The 15,004-nt window shown below is 38.6% G+C and overlaps 1 non-coding gene across 1 annotated transcript; it reads right to left on the bottom strand.

Moving 5' to 3' along the window:
- Positions 1–3,446: 3,446 nt before the first annotated feature.
- LOC135269258 (U6 spliceosomal RNA) lies at positions 3,447–3,551 on the bottom strand. Its single transcript, XR_010337587.1, has one exon. It is a non-coding gene; the product is annotated as a U6 spliceosomal RNA (small nuclear RNA).
- Between the last annotated feature and the right edge of the window lie 11,453 nt (positions 3,552–15,004).

Below are 15,004 nucleotides of genomic sequence, written 5' to 3' on the forward strand. Positions count from 1 at the left end.
CTAGGGTATAGTAAGTAATACCACTTCAATTTTCACCCCTTGATTCCTGGACCTGTGAATCCTGACTACAGGTGAAACAGCACCATATATTTGACACTTATTTAGAGCATATGTAGCCTCCTAAAGAGTATGCCCCAGTCCTGCAAGGTGGTGTCACATGGTTAGTACTATAACTAAGTCTTTAAAAGGCCATTACATTATTCTACCAAACCAGTGGCTTCAGATGGCTGGGAACATGGTAAGGCCAGTGAATTCCATGAACATGGGCCCACTGCTCTAACTTCATGTGTAAAGTGAGTTCCTTAATCAGAAGCAATATTATGTAGAATAACATGGCAGTGGATAAGGCATTCTGTAAATCCACAGATGGCAGTTTTGGCAAAATCATGGTGTGCAAGAAGGTAAATCCATACTTAGAGTAAGTTTTTAATTTCAGTAAGAAAAAATGCTGCCCCTTCTATGATAGAAGTGGTTGAATATAATCAACCTGACATCAATAACTGGCTGATCACCTTGGGGAATGACTCAATAATGGTGTCTGCTGCTGGCAGATTGAGCACTCTTGGCAGTGGGTATAGCCAGGTCAACCTTAGTGAATTGCAGTCCATGTTGCTGATCCCATTAATAACTTATATCCCTACCACTATGGCTACTTTGTAAATGAGCCCATTGGGCAATGACAGAAGTAGCTGAGGAAGGTGACGGACTATTATCCACAGAACAGATCATCCTATCCACTTAATTATAAAAATCCTCCTCTGCTGAGGTCATTCTTTGGTTAGCATTCACATGGGACACAAATATCTTCAGGGGTTTTTTTTTTTACCCATTCATAGAGGTCTACCCACATATATTTTTTTCTTACCTCCTCATCACAAAATTTCCAATCACATTCCTTCCAAGTTCCTGACTATTTATCTAAACCATTGGACACAGTCCATGAATCAACATACACTCAAACTTTTGGCCATTTCTCCTTTTTATTTTTTTATTATTTATTTGTTTGTTTATTTATTTATTTTGAGACAGAGTTTCCCGCTTGTTGCCCAGGCTGGAGTGCAATGGCACGATCTCAGCTCACTGGAACCTCCACCTCACGAGTTCAAGCGATTCACCTGCCTCAGCCTCCCGAGTAGCTGGGATTACAGGCATACAACACCACACACCTGGCTAATTTTGTATTTTTAGTAGAGACAGGGTTTCTCCATGTTTATCAGGCTGGTCTCAAACTCCTGACCTCAGGTGATCCACCCGCCTCAGCCTCTACAGGTGTGAGCCACCATGCCAGACCTCCATTTCCCCTTCTAAGTAAAAATGAACAACAAGGTACAATCTGCAGTGCTCTGTGTTCTTCCCAATGGGAGGGTTTCCCTTCATCATTGTCTTTCTGGGATGTCCCAGAAAGGGATTATTAGTGGCAGTGCTGTCCACTTTCAGGTGGTGCCCTCATATCATACACAACCATCTGTAAACCAGGCTCATTTCCTCTTCTTCATTCAATTTATCACAGAGAACTCCTATAAGGCAATAGATGGAGGGTGGGAGAGAGGAGGTAATATACCAAGAGTGGGGCCATAAGCATTTGGGCCACTTCTTCTTGTGGGTTACTTGTGCCTTCTGGGCCTGCTCAAGCCCAACTTTATATACAATTTCCATTTGGTGATTGAGTGCTGGTGTGCATGCTCAACTTTATGGCTTGGTGGGTCAGATAATACTCAGTTCATGATGGACAGCTCAGGTCACATTGTAGCATGGTGACCAAAGGTTAATTGTTCAGTCTCTACTAAGGCCCAGTAGCAAGTCAAAAGCTGTTTCTCCAAAAGATAGTAGTTATCTGCAGAGGATGGCAGAGCTTTGCTCCAAATTCCTTGGACTATGTGTTGCAATTCACCTATAGCAGCCTGCCAAAGGCTCCAAGAAGCATTTCTATCTGCCACTGACACTTCAAGCACCATTGAATCTTCTGGAACATATGGCCCAAGTGGCAGAGCAGCTTGAATGGCAGTCTGGACCAGTTGCAGAGACTTAACTTGTTCTGGGCTACACTCAAAACTAGTAACTTTTTAGGTCACTCAGTAAATGGGCCAGAGTAGCACACTCAAATAAGAAATATGTTGCCGCAAAAGTTTAAAGAGGCCCATCAGATGTTATGCATTTTTTCTGGTTGTAGAAAAGACCAGATGCAAGAATTTAATCTTTACCATAGAAAGGACATCTTTATATGCCCCACACCACTGGATGCATAGAAATTTCGCTGAGTTAACATAGGCGGGTTTTGAACAATGAGAACACATGGGCACAGGGAGGGGAACATCACAGACTGGGATATGTTGGGGGTTGGGGGGCTAGGGGAGTGACAGTGGAGGGTGGGGAGGTTGGGGAGGGATAACACTGGGAGAAATGCCTGATGTAGGTGATGGGGGGATGGAGATAGCAAACCACTATGGCATGTATGTACCTATGCAACAGTCCTGCAAGATCTACACATGTACCCCAGAACTTAAAGTACAATTTTTAAAAAAAGAATTATAAATGTTATACAAAGTTTATAAAAATGCTATCTTATAGTCAAACTGATTAAAATTCCATAGCTTTTATGTAAAATTTTATTAAAAATTAATTTTAACAGTAAAACAAAAACTAAATACATATTTTGCACATGGGCCCATCAGGCTAGCACTAGGGTGGCTGGGGAAAAAGGATGACTGTTGCTAGGTGCAATGGCTCAGCTGTAATCACAATGCTTTGGGAGGCCAAGGAGGGTAGGTTACTTGAGTCCAGCAGTTCAAGACTAGCCTGGGCAACAGTGTGAGACCCTGTCTTTATTTAAAATAAAATTGTTTTTACAAGGAAAAAAAGAAAGAAAGAAATTTCACTGAGTTGAAAGTTCTCTTATTTTAAAAAATGTATTTCTCACCCTCTGACATGTGAATGTATTACCAATAAGTCTAGAGTAGTTGCTATTACTTGCTCATTAGGTCCAATCAACATAATGTAATCCATGCAATGAATCAGTGTGATGTCTTGTGGAAGGGGAAGGTAAGCAAGGTCCCTGTGAATTAATTATGAAATAGGGTGGAGAACTGACAGAGATAGAAAATATTGCTGGCTTTGCCAGATAAAGCAAACTTCTTCTCATGGTCTTCACTAACAGGAATTGAGAAAAAAGGCATTCATCAGATCAATAACTGCGTAGCAGATACCAGAAGATGTGTTAATTTGTTCAAGCAATGAAACCTCATCTGGTACAGCAGCTGCAATTCAAGTCACTACCTGGTTAAACTTTTGAAAATGCACTATCATTCTCCAAGATAAAACTTTTTAAAAAGTTGACACATAATAATTGTACATATAATATGATGGATGTTTCCATACACGTATACATTGTATAATGATTGAATCATGGTAATTAGCATATCCATCACCTTAAGGATTTATCATTTCTCAAAAATATGAAATACTTCACGAATTTGCATGTCATCTTTGCACAGGGGTCATGATCATCTTTTCCATATTGTTCCAATTTTAGTATATGCGTTGCTGAAGCAAGCAAAAAATTCTTGTGTTTTCTGTATAGGCCAAATAGGTAAGTTGAATGGGGATATGGTGGAAATCATCACCCTTGCATTTTTTAAGCCCTTGGTGGTTGCACTGATCGCTACAATCCCTCCAGGAATGTAGTATTGCTTTTGATGTACTATTTTCCTAAGCAGAGGCAGTTCTAGCAGCTTTCACTTGACATTTTGTACCATAATAACCCTCAATCCACAAGTCAGGGAATCAGTGTGGGGATTCTACCAGTTGCTGACTGTGTCTATTCCAATTATATATCCCAGAACTGGGAAAATAACCAGAGGGTAGGTTCAGGAATCTACTGGGTCCACTATGAGGTAGATGCGAGCTAAAACTCCATTAAATAATTGACCACCATAAGCCCCTAATCTGACTGGTGGACCACAGTGCCATTTTGGGTCTCCTGGAATTCATGTCATTTCAGAGCTGGTGTTCAGTTATTTCTGAAAAGTCTGATTATTTCATTTTCCCCAGTGTCCTCTTTACTATTGTAGGTAGTCATTAGTGCATTTAAACCTAATCAGATCAGAGAAGCAATTTCAGAAACTTCAGAACCAATTCAGAAAACCCATTCTTAAGATTCTGTTCCTCTAGACCCACTCTTGGTAACAAAATGTGTGTCAGTCAGTGCTCTTTAGAAAAATAGAACAAATAGAATCTTATTTTTAAATATAACTCTTTTATAAATATGATTTATAAGATTTATCTTTCATCTTTATTATTATTTTACTTATCTTTTTTATTTTATATTTATAAAACTTAGAAGAGAGTTATCTTTAAAAACTGACTCATGCAATTGTGGGGGCTGGCAAGTCTGAAATCCACAGGGAAGGCTGTTGGGCTAGAAACTCTGCAGATGATGATGCTACAGTCTTGAGGCAGAATTCTTTCTCCTCCAGGAAACCTCATGTTTGCTCTTAAGGCCTTGAAGTGATTGGATGAGGCCCATCCACATTATTGAGGGTAATCCCCTTTACTTCAAGTCAACTGATTGTACATGTTAACCACATCTATAAAATACCTTCATGGTAACATCTAGATTAGTATTTGATTAAATAACTGGATAGTATAGCATAGCCAAGTTGACACTTAAAATTAACAAACACGACACTCTACATTCCCTTTCCTTGCCTTATTTTTCTTCTAATTTATCTGCATATAACATATTCTATATTTTATTTAGTTATTTTGAGTTTTATCTGTTTCCTCCCAACTTCAATGTAATCTCCAGAAGGAAGGGATTTTTGTCTACTTTGTTAAGTTTGCTCTGATTTGAATGTGTCCCCTCCAAAATTCAGGTGCTGAAACTTAATAGCCAATGCGATGGTATTAAGAGGTGGGGCACTTGAGAGATGATTAGGTAATGAGGGCTCCTCCCTGCAAGAATATTAGGCCCTCAGAAAAGATTCTTCATGCAGCATTTGGCTCACTTGCCTTTCTGCCTTCTACCATGTGAGAACATCATGTTCCCCTAACAAGGAGGATGCAGCAACAAAGCTCCATCTTGGAAGCAGTCCTCACAAGACAACTGAACATTTCCAGTGCCCTGATCTTAGAGTTACCAGACTCTAGAACTGTGAGAAGATAAATTTCTGATATTTATAGATTACCTAGTCTCAGCGTTTTTTTATAGCAGTACAAAGAGACTGAGACATTGTTGCATACGTAGCCCCAGAATAGTGGCTGGCATATATTTTGGAGTAAATAAGTATCTGTGGAATAAATAAGTAAGTTTATTGATGTTATTCAGAAAGCAATTTGGCAACATCTGGTAACGTTGAAGATGTGCACTTAAGGATGTTTATTACAACATAGTTTACAATACCAAAAAGTTGAAAACCAGCCAACTGTCCCTTGATAGTGAAATTGGCTTTTTAAAATTGTGTTATATTTATACCAAGTAATTATCTTGTTCAGTTAAAGTGAGTTAGATAAAACTACATGTAGAAACACAGATAAATTTCAAAACATTTTTTTTTTTCAGACAGAGTCTCACTTTGTCAACCTGGCTGGCGTGCAGTTGTTGGCCCACTGCAAACTCTGCCTCACAGGTTCAAGCGATTCTCATGCCTCAGCCTCCTGACTAGCTGGGATAACAGGCATGTGTTATCATAACCAACTAATTTTTGTATATTTAGTAGAGACAGGGATTCACTGTGTTGGCCAGGTTGGTCTCGAACTCCTGACCTCAAGTGATCCACCCACCTTGGTCTCCCAAAGTGCTGGGGTTACAGGTGTGAGACACCATGCCTGGCCCAAAAACAAAATATTAAATAGAAAAAGTTGCAAAATGACATGTACACTATGATATTGTAAAATTTAACAGTAGGGGATTCAGGGGAAGATGGCCAAAAGGAAGCTTCTCTGGAGTACAGCTACCACCGAGTGAGAGAGAACCAGAGCAATATCTGTGTCTCCAAGTGAGGTACCAGTTTTGTTTTAAAGGGATTGGTTGAACCGTGGGATCAACCCCCCAAAAAGCCAGCAAAAGCAGCCCAAAGGTGTCCAGCTGAGGCAAGGCGGGGTGCACTACTCCACCTGGAAAGCGTATCAGGCATAGAGGATGGGGGGGTATCACCTCCTCCATTCTCTGAATCAGATAGAAAAATTCACTCCAAGACTTCGGCAGCACACAGACCAGGGAAACGCTGCCTTGCTCAGAACCACCCGGAGTCACAGACCTGGGCGACAGACCAGGCCGGCAGCCCCGGCCAGACCGGTGCCTTGTTAGCACAGACCAGGGCAGAGAGTTGGACTAATACTGAGAAAACTTGTGAAAAGGAACTGCCCACCCCACAGAAGGGAGAGTTGAAAGCAGGGAAGGAGATACAACCAGACAGGCCCCTCCCCCACAAGATCCAGAAACCGGAGTCCCACTCCCTGGAAAGTTTTGCAGTTAACACATCCTCCACTTGGGAACAGCGGGCTCTGCAGAGGCAAAGAGCCTGCCATTGGAAAGGTGGGGCTAACCCCACTAGTACGGAAACCAGGTGAAGAATAAACAGCAGCCTGGCTGAGACCCAGCCCCAGCAGCACCTCCACAGGCAGACAATGGACAGACTGTCTCAAGTGGCACACTGACACATGTGTTTAAAGCAAGAAAAGCCTCATACAGGAGAAATAATCCCAACTTTAACAGAAAGAATATCTACTCAGAGAAGATGGGAAGAAACCAACGCAAAAAGGACGAAAACATCAAAGTCCAGAATGCCTCTCCTCCAGAGAGAGATCATAATGACTCACCAGCATGGCAACAAAACAGGTCAGAAGACGATTTTGATGAGCTGACAGAAGCAGGCTTCAGAAGATGGGTAATAACAGACTTCTCTGAGCTAAAAGAACATGTTTTAACCCAATGTAAGAACCTTGAAAAAAGATTAGATGAAATGCTGACTAAAATAACCAGCCTAGAGAAGAACATAAATGACTTGATGGAGCTGAAAAACGCAGTATGAGAACTTCATGAAGCAAACACAAGTTTCAATAGCCAAATCGATCAAGCAGAAGAAAGGATATCAGAGATTGAAGATCAACTCAACAAAATGAAAAGAGAAAAAGGAGTGAAAAGAAATGAACAAAGCCTCCAAGAAATATGGGACTATGTGAAAAGACCTAATTTATGCTTGATCAGTGTACCTGAAGAGGATGGGGAAAATGAATCCAAGCTGGAAAACACTCTTCAAAATATTATCCGGGAGAACTTCCCCAACCTAGCAAAGCAGGCCAACATTCAAATACAGGAAATACAAAGAACACCACAGAGATACTCCTCAAGAAGAGCAACCCCAAGGCACATAATCATCAGATTCACCAGGGTTGAAATGAAGGAGAAAATACTAAGGGCAGCCGGAGAGAAAGGTCAGGTCACCCACAAAGGAAAGCCCATCAGACTCACAGCAGATCTCTCGGCAGAAACCCTACAAGCCAGAAAAGAGTAGGGGCCAATATTCAACATCCTTAAAGAAAAGAACTTTCAAACCAGAATCTCATATCCAGCCAAACTAAACTTCATAAGGAAGGAGAAATAAAATCCTTTATGGGCAAGCAATTACTGAGAGAATCCATCACCACCAGACCTGCCCTACAAGAGCTCCTGAAGGAAGCACTAAACACAGAAAAAAACATCCAGTACCAGCCACCGCAAAAATGGACCAAATTGTTTGCCCATTGACCAATGGGCAAAACAACCAGCAACAAAACGGCAGGATCAAATTTACACATAACAATATTAATGTTAAATTTAAATGGCCTAAATGCCCCAATCAAAAGACACAGACTGGCAAACTGGGGAAAAAGTCAAAACCCATCAGTGTGCTGTATTTGGGAGACACATCTCACATGCAAAGACACACATAAACTCAAAATAAAGGGATGGAAGCAGATCTACCAAGCAAATGAAGAGCAAAAAAAAGCAGGGGTAGCAATTTTAGTCTCTGATAAAATCAATGTTAAACCAACAAAGATCAGAAGAAGCAAAGAAGGACACTACATAATGGTGAAAGGATCAATACAACAAGAGCTAACTATCATAAATATATACACACCAAATACAGAAATGCCCAGATACATAAAGCAAGTTCTTAACGACCTACAAAGAGACTTAGACTCCCGCACAATAATAGTGGGAGATTTTAATACTTCACTGTCAACATTAGACAGATCAATGAGACAGAAAATCAACAAGGATATACAGGACTTGAATGCAGAACTGGAACAAGTGGACCCAATAGACATCTACAGAAATCTCCACCTCAGCCACGGAATATACATTCTTCTCAGCACCGCATTGTACCTACTCTAAAATTGACCACATAATTGGAAGTAAATCACTTCTCAGCAAATGCAAAAGAAGGGAAATCAAAACAAACAGTCTCTCAGACCACAGGACAATCAAATTAGATCTCAGGATTAAGAAACGAACTCAAAACTGCACATCTTCATGGAAACTGAACAACTGGCTCCTGAATGTTGACTGGATGAACAATGAAATGAAGGCAGAAATAAAGATGTTCTATGAAACCAATGAGAATGAGGACACAACGTACCAGAATCTCTAGGACACATTTAAAGCAATGTCTACAGGGAAATTTATAGCAATAAATACCCACATGAGAAATGAGGAAAGATCTAAAATCAACATCCTATCATCAAAAATGAAAGAGCTAGAGGAGCAAGATCAAAAAAACTCAAAACCTAGCAGAGGACAAGAAATAACTAAGATCAAAGCAGAAATGAAGGAGATAGACACACACACAAAAAAAACCCTTCAAAAAATCAGTAAATTCAGGAGCTGGTTTTTTGAAAAGATCAACAGAATAGACAGACCACTAGCCAGATTAATAAAAAAGAAAAGAGAGAAGAATCAAGTAGATGCAATAAAAAACGATAATGGGGATATCACCACCGATCCCACAGAAATAAAACTACCATCAGAGATTACTACAAACAACTCTATGCACATAAACCAGTAAACGTGGAAGAAATGGATAAATTCATGGACACTTGCACCCTACCAAAACTAAACTAGGAAGAAATTGAAACCCTGAATAGACCAATAACAAGGGCTGAAGTTGAGGCAGCAATTAACAGCCTACCAACCAAAAAAATTACAGGTCCAGACGGGTTCACAGCCAAATTTTACTGGATGTACAAAGAAGAGCTGGTACCATTCCTTCTGAAACTATTCCAAATAATCCAAAAAGAGGGAATCCTTCCCAAATCATTTTATGAGACAAACATCATCCTGATACCAAAACCCAGCAGAGACTCAGCAAAAAAAGAAAACTTCAGGCCAATATCCATGATGAACATAGATGCAAAAATCTTCAATAAAATATTGGCAAACAGATTGCAACAGCACATCAAAAAGCTTCTCCATCACGATCGAGTAGGCTTCATCCCATTGATGCAAGGCTGGTTCAACATACGCAAGTCCATAAACATAATCCACCACATAAATAGAACCAAAGACAAAAACCACATGATTATCTCAATAGATGCAGAGAAGGCCTTCGACAAAATTCAACAGCCCTTTATGTGGAAAACTATCAATAAACTAGGTATTCATGGAACCTATCACAAAATAAAATAAGCTATTTAAGACAAACTCGCTGCCAATATCATACTGAATGGGCAAAAACTGGAAGCATTCCCTTTGAAATCTGGCACTAGACAAGGATGCCCTCTCTCTCCACTCTTATTCAATATAGTATTGGAAGCTTTAGCCAGAGCAATCAGGCAAGAAAAAGAAATAAAGGTGTTCAATTAGAAAAAGATGAAGTCAAATTGTCTCTATTTGCAGATGACATGATTCTATATTTAGAAGATCCCATCGTCTCAGCCCAAACTCCCCTTAAGCTGATAAGCAAGTTCAGCAAAGTCTCAGGATACAAAATCAATGTGCAGAAATCACAAGCATTCCTATACACCAATAACAGATCAACTAACAAAGGATGTAAAGGACCTCTTCAAGGAGAACTACAAACCACTGCTCAAGGAAATAAGAGAAGACACAAACAGATGGAAAAACATTCCATGCTCATGTTTAGAAAGAATCAATATTGTGAAAATGGCCATACTACCTGAAGTAATTTATAGATTTAATGCTATCCCCATCAAACTACCAATGACCTTCTTTACAGAATGGGAAGAAACCACTTTAAACTTCATATGGAACCAAAAAAGAGCCTGCATAGCCAAGACAATCCTAAGCAAAAAGAACAAAGCTGGCAGCATCACGCTGCCAGACTTTAAGCTATACTACAAGGCAACAGTAATCAAAACAGCATGGTACTGGTATCAAAACAGAGATACAGATCAATGGAACAGAACAGAGGCCTCTGGAGCAACACCACATATCTACAACCATCTGATCTTTGATAAACCTGACAAAAACAAGCAATGGGGAAAGGATTTCCTGTTTACTAAATGGTGTTGGGAAAATTGGCTAGCAATGTGCAGAAAGCAGAAACTGGACCCCTTCCTGACACCTTACACTAAAATTAACTCCAGATGGATTAAGGACTTAAACATAAGACCTAACACCATTAAAACCCTAGAAGAAAACCTAGGCAAAACCATTCAGAACATAGGCATAGGCAAGGACATCATAACTAAAACACCAAAAGCAATGGCAACAAAAGCCAAAATAGACAAATGGGATCTAATTAAACTTCAGAGCTTCTGTACAGCAAAAGAAACAATCATTAGAGCAAACCGGCAACCAACAGAATGGGAAAAAATGTTTGCAATCTACCCATCTGACAAAGGGCTAATATCCAAAATCTACAAAGAACTAAAACAGATTTACAAGAAAAAAAAAAAAAAAACCATCCAAAAGTGAGCAAAGGATAGGAACAGACACTTTTCAAAAGAAGACATATATGAAGCAAACAAACGTGAAAAAACGCTCATCATCACTGGTCATTAGAGAAATGCAAATCAAAACTACATTGAGATACCATCTTACGCCAGTTAGAATGGCGATCATTAAAAAATCTGGAGACAACAGATGCTGGAGAGGATGCAGAGAAACAGGAACACTTTTACAGTGTTGGTGGGAGTGTAAATTAGTTCAACCATTGTTGAAGACAGTGTGGCAATTCCTCAAGGACCTAGAAATAGAAATTCCATTTGACCCAGCAATCCCATTACTGGGTATATGCCCAAAGGACTATAAGTCGTTCTATTATAAAGACACATGCACCTGTATGTTTATTGCAGCACTGTTCACAATAGCAAAGACTTGGAACCAACCCAAATGCCCATCAGTGATAGACTGGATAAAGAAAATGTGGCACATATACACCATGGAATACTATGCAGCCAAAAAAAAAGATGAGTTTGTGTCCTTTGTAGGGACATGGATGAACCTGGAAACCATCATTCTCAGCAAACTGACACAAGAACAGAAAATCAAACACTGCATGTTCTCACTCATAGGTGTGTGTTGAACAATGATAACACTTGGACACAAAGAGGGGAGCATCAAACACCGGGGTCCATTGCTGGGAGCTACAGGAGGGATAGTGGGAGGGAGGGTTGGAGAGGGATAACATGGGGAGAAATGTCAGGTATAGGCGATGGGGGAATGGTGGCAACAAACCACCTTGCCATGAATGTACTTATGCAATAATCTTGCATGATCTGCACATGTACCCCAGAATCTAAAGTACAAAAAAAATTAACATTATATAAGACAATACTATATAATGCTTATGGATGCATATGAATGTAGGAGGGGATACTTGTCAATACCAGGTTATCTTTAGGGAGGGAAAGAGATTGATGAGATGGGCGGGGGGCTTTAATTTTACCCACAAATGTTGTATTCTCTAAAAAATTTAAAAATACAAAACGTTTTAATATTCATTAAGTCTAGGCAGTAGATGCATGAATGTTTGATTTTTTAATACATTTGTGTGATTGAGATATTAACAACAAAAATCAGAAGATAATATAATAGAAAAGATTTCATTTCAAATAAAAAATTTAAAAATACAAAACGTTTTAATATTCATTAAGTCTAGGCGGTAGATGCATGAATGTTTGATTTTTTAATACATTTGTGTGATTGAGATATTAACAACAAAAATCAGAAGATAATATAATAGAAAAGATTTCATTTCAAATATCAACTACAAAAAAACTCAGAACTAAAATGTGAATCATAAAAGATCTGTATGAAAAAATCTTGTATACACTTCTGAGGGATATAAAGTCTTTGATACATGCCCTATTATTGGATAGGATGACCCATATTATACATATGTTAATTCTTCTCTTTATATTAGTCTATACGTTTAATTTGATAGTGATCAAAACACCAACAGGATTTTTGAAATGAGACAAACTGATTCTAAAGTCCATATGGTAAAAAGGGACATTCAAGAAAAGCCAGAAAATTCTATTAAAGAAGAGTAATGAGGAGGAATTGACCTTATGAGATATTAAAATATACTATAAAGACACAGAAAGTAAAAGAGTTGTGTGGTACTAACATGTGAATTAAATGCACAAACCATACCTGACATCTGACCACTCTGTCTATCATGCTGTACCTCCCTAGTCAAAGTCATTATTTTATCTCACCTAAATTACTACAGCATCCTTGTAAATGGTCTCTGTACTTGCTCTCTGCCCACTCCTCTTCACAGTCCATTCTCCCCACAGCAACTAGAGTGACAGTTTAAAAATATAGACCATGTCACTCCCCTTCTTAAAACCATGAATAGATAAATGAACACATCAATGAAACAAAACTGAGTTCAGAAATACATTCAATTATCTAAAAGAAACTGGTATATGATAAGGGTGGAATGCCATATCAGTAGAGAAAAGATAAACAGTGTCGGGAAACTAGGTAGTCACCTGAAAAAAATATTGGATCCTGCACTCATTCTTTACCTTAAAAGGAATTTTTTAAAAGTTTTATTTTACGTTCAGGTGTACAAATGCAGGTTTGTTACATGAGTAAACTTGTGTCATGGGGGTTTGTTGAACAGATTATTTCATCATCCAGGTATTACGCCTAGTACCCATTAGTTATTTTTCCTGATCCTCTCCCTCCTCCCAGCTTCCACCCTCCTAAAGGCCCCAATGAGTGTTGTTCCCTTCTACGTGTCCATGAGTTCTCATCATTTAGCTCCTATAAGTGAGAACATGCGGTATATGGTTTTCTGTTCCTGTGCTAGTTTTCTAAGAATAATAGCCTCCTGCTCCATCCATGTCCCTGCAAGGAACATGATCTCGTTCTTTTTTATGGTTGCATAGTATTGTTTATACACTGCTAGTGGGAGTGTAAATTATTTCAGACATTGTGAAAGACAGTGTGGCGATTCCCCAAAGACCTAAAGACAGAAATACCATTGATCCAACAATCCCATTGCTGAGTACATACCCAAAGGAATGTAAATCATTTTGTTATAAAGACACGTGCACATGTATGTTCGCTGCAACACTATTCACAATAGCAAAGATATGGAATCAACATAAACGCCCATCAATGATAGACTGGACAAAGAAAATGTGGTAAAATGAATTTTTAAAATATTATGTTAATAAATGGAGCCATACAAAATGAACCGAATCTCGTGTGTGGAAAGGAGCAGGCAGTGACTGCATGGGAGCACAAGATGGACACCCAGGGTATTGGTCCTGTTCTGTTTATTGATCTGGCTTCTGGTTAATGGAAGTATACAGTTAGTGAAAACTCATTAAATTGCACTTATATATAATAATGTGCAATTTTCTGTACATTAAATTTCTACCAAAATTTATAAAATATGTAAAACAATGAAGCTACAATAGAAAAAGATTGATTATATAAAAACCTCTTTTTCTTCTTTTTGGAGATAGGATCTTGCTCTGTCACTCAGGCTAAAATGCAGTGGCATGATCATAGCTCACTGCAATCTCAAACACTTGGACCCAAGCAATCGTTTCACCTCAGCCTCCCAAATAGCTAGGACTACAGGTGCGTACCACCACTCCTGGCTAATTTGAAAAAAAAAAAAATTTAAGAGATAGGGTCTCACTGTGTTGCCAAGCCTGGTCTCGAAATCCTGATCTCAAGTGATCCTCCTGCCTTCGTCTCCCAAAGCACTGAAATTACAGGCATAAACCACTGCACCCAGAACAAAATCCATGTTTTTGAATATTCCACACATGAGTGAGATTGCATGGTATTTGTTTTTCTGTGTCTGGCTTATTTCACTTTGCATAATGTCCTCCATGTTCATCTGTGTTGACACAAATGACAGGATTTTCTTTTTTTTTAAAGGCTGAATATTATTCCATTGTATGCACGTACCACATTTTCTTTATCCATCCATCCAATGATGGACACTTAGGTTGATTCTATATCATGGCTATTGCAAATAGTGCTGCAATGCACGTGGGAGTTGAGATATCTCTTTGACATACTGATTTCAGTCTGTGGGATTGCTGAACCACATGGAGGTACAAAGTTTTAGACAGGAGAAATACATTTTTGAGATCTGTTGCACAACAGGGTGACTGTAGCTAATAACAATGTATTGTATATTTCCAAATAGCTAAGAGAATTAATTTCAAACATCTCAACACAAAAATTGAGATGATAGATATGTTAATTAATCATTTCACATTATATACATATATCAAAACATCACATTGTACCCCAAAAATGTGTACAATTATGATTTATTAAAATAATATAGAGAAATAAATATTTTTATCTGCATGGGAAAATTCTATAAATAAAATCAAAAGGCAAATGAAAAACTGGGAAAATATTTGTAACACATATAACAAAGAGCTAATTTCCTCTATATATAGTTAATAAGGAATAACAAAATAACAATAGAAAAATGGGCAAAACATTATTAATTAACACTCATAATAAAGTACATACAAATGGCTTTCATTTGGATGAAAGGTTCACAATCTCCTA

This window comes from Aotus nancymaae, unplaced genomic scaffold (assembly GCF_030222135.1).
Source record: "Aotus nancymaae isolate 86718 unplaced genomic scaffold, 86718_ANA_hifiasm-v0.15.2.pri h1tg000004l, whole genome shotgun sequence".
Lineage (NCBI taxonomy): Eukaryota > Metazoa > Chordata > Mammalia > Primates > Aotidae > Aotus > Aotus nancymaae.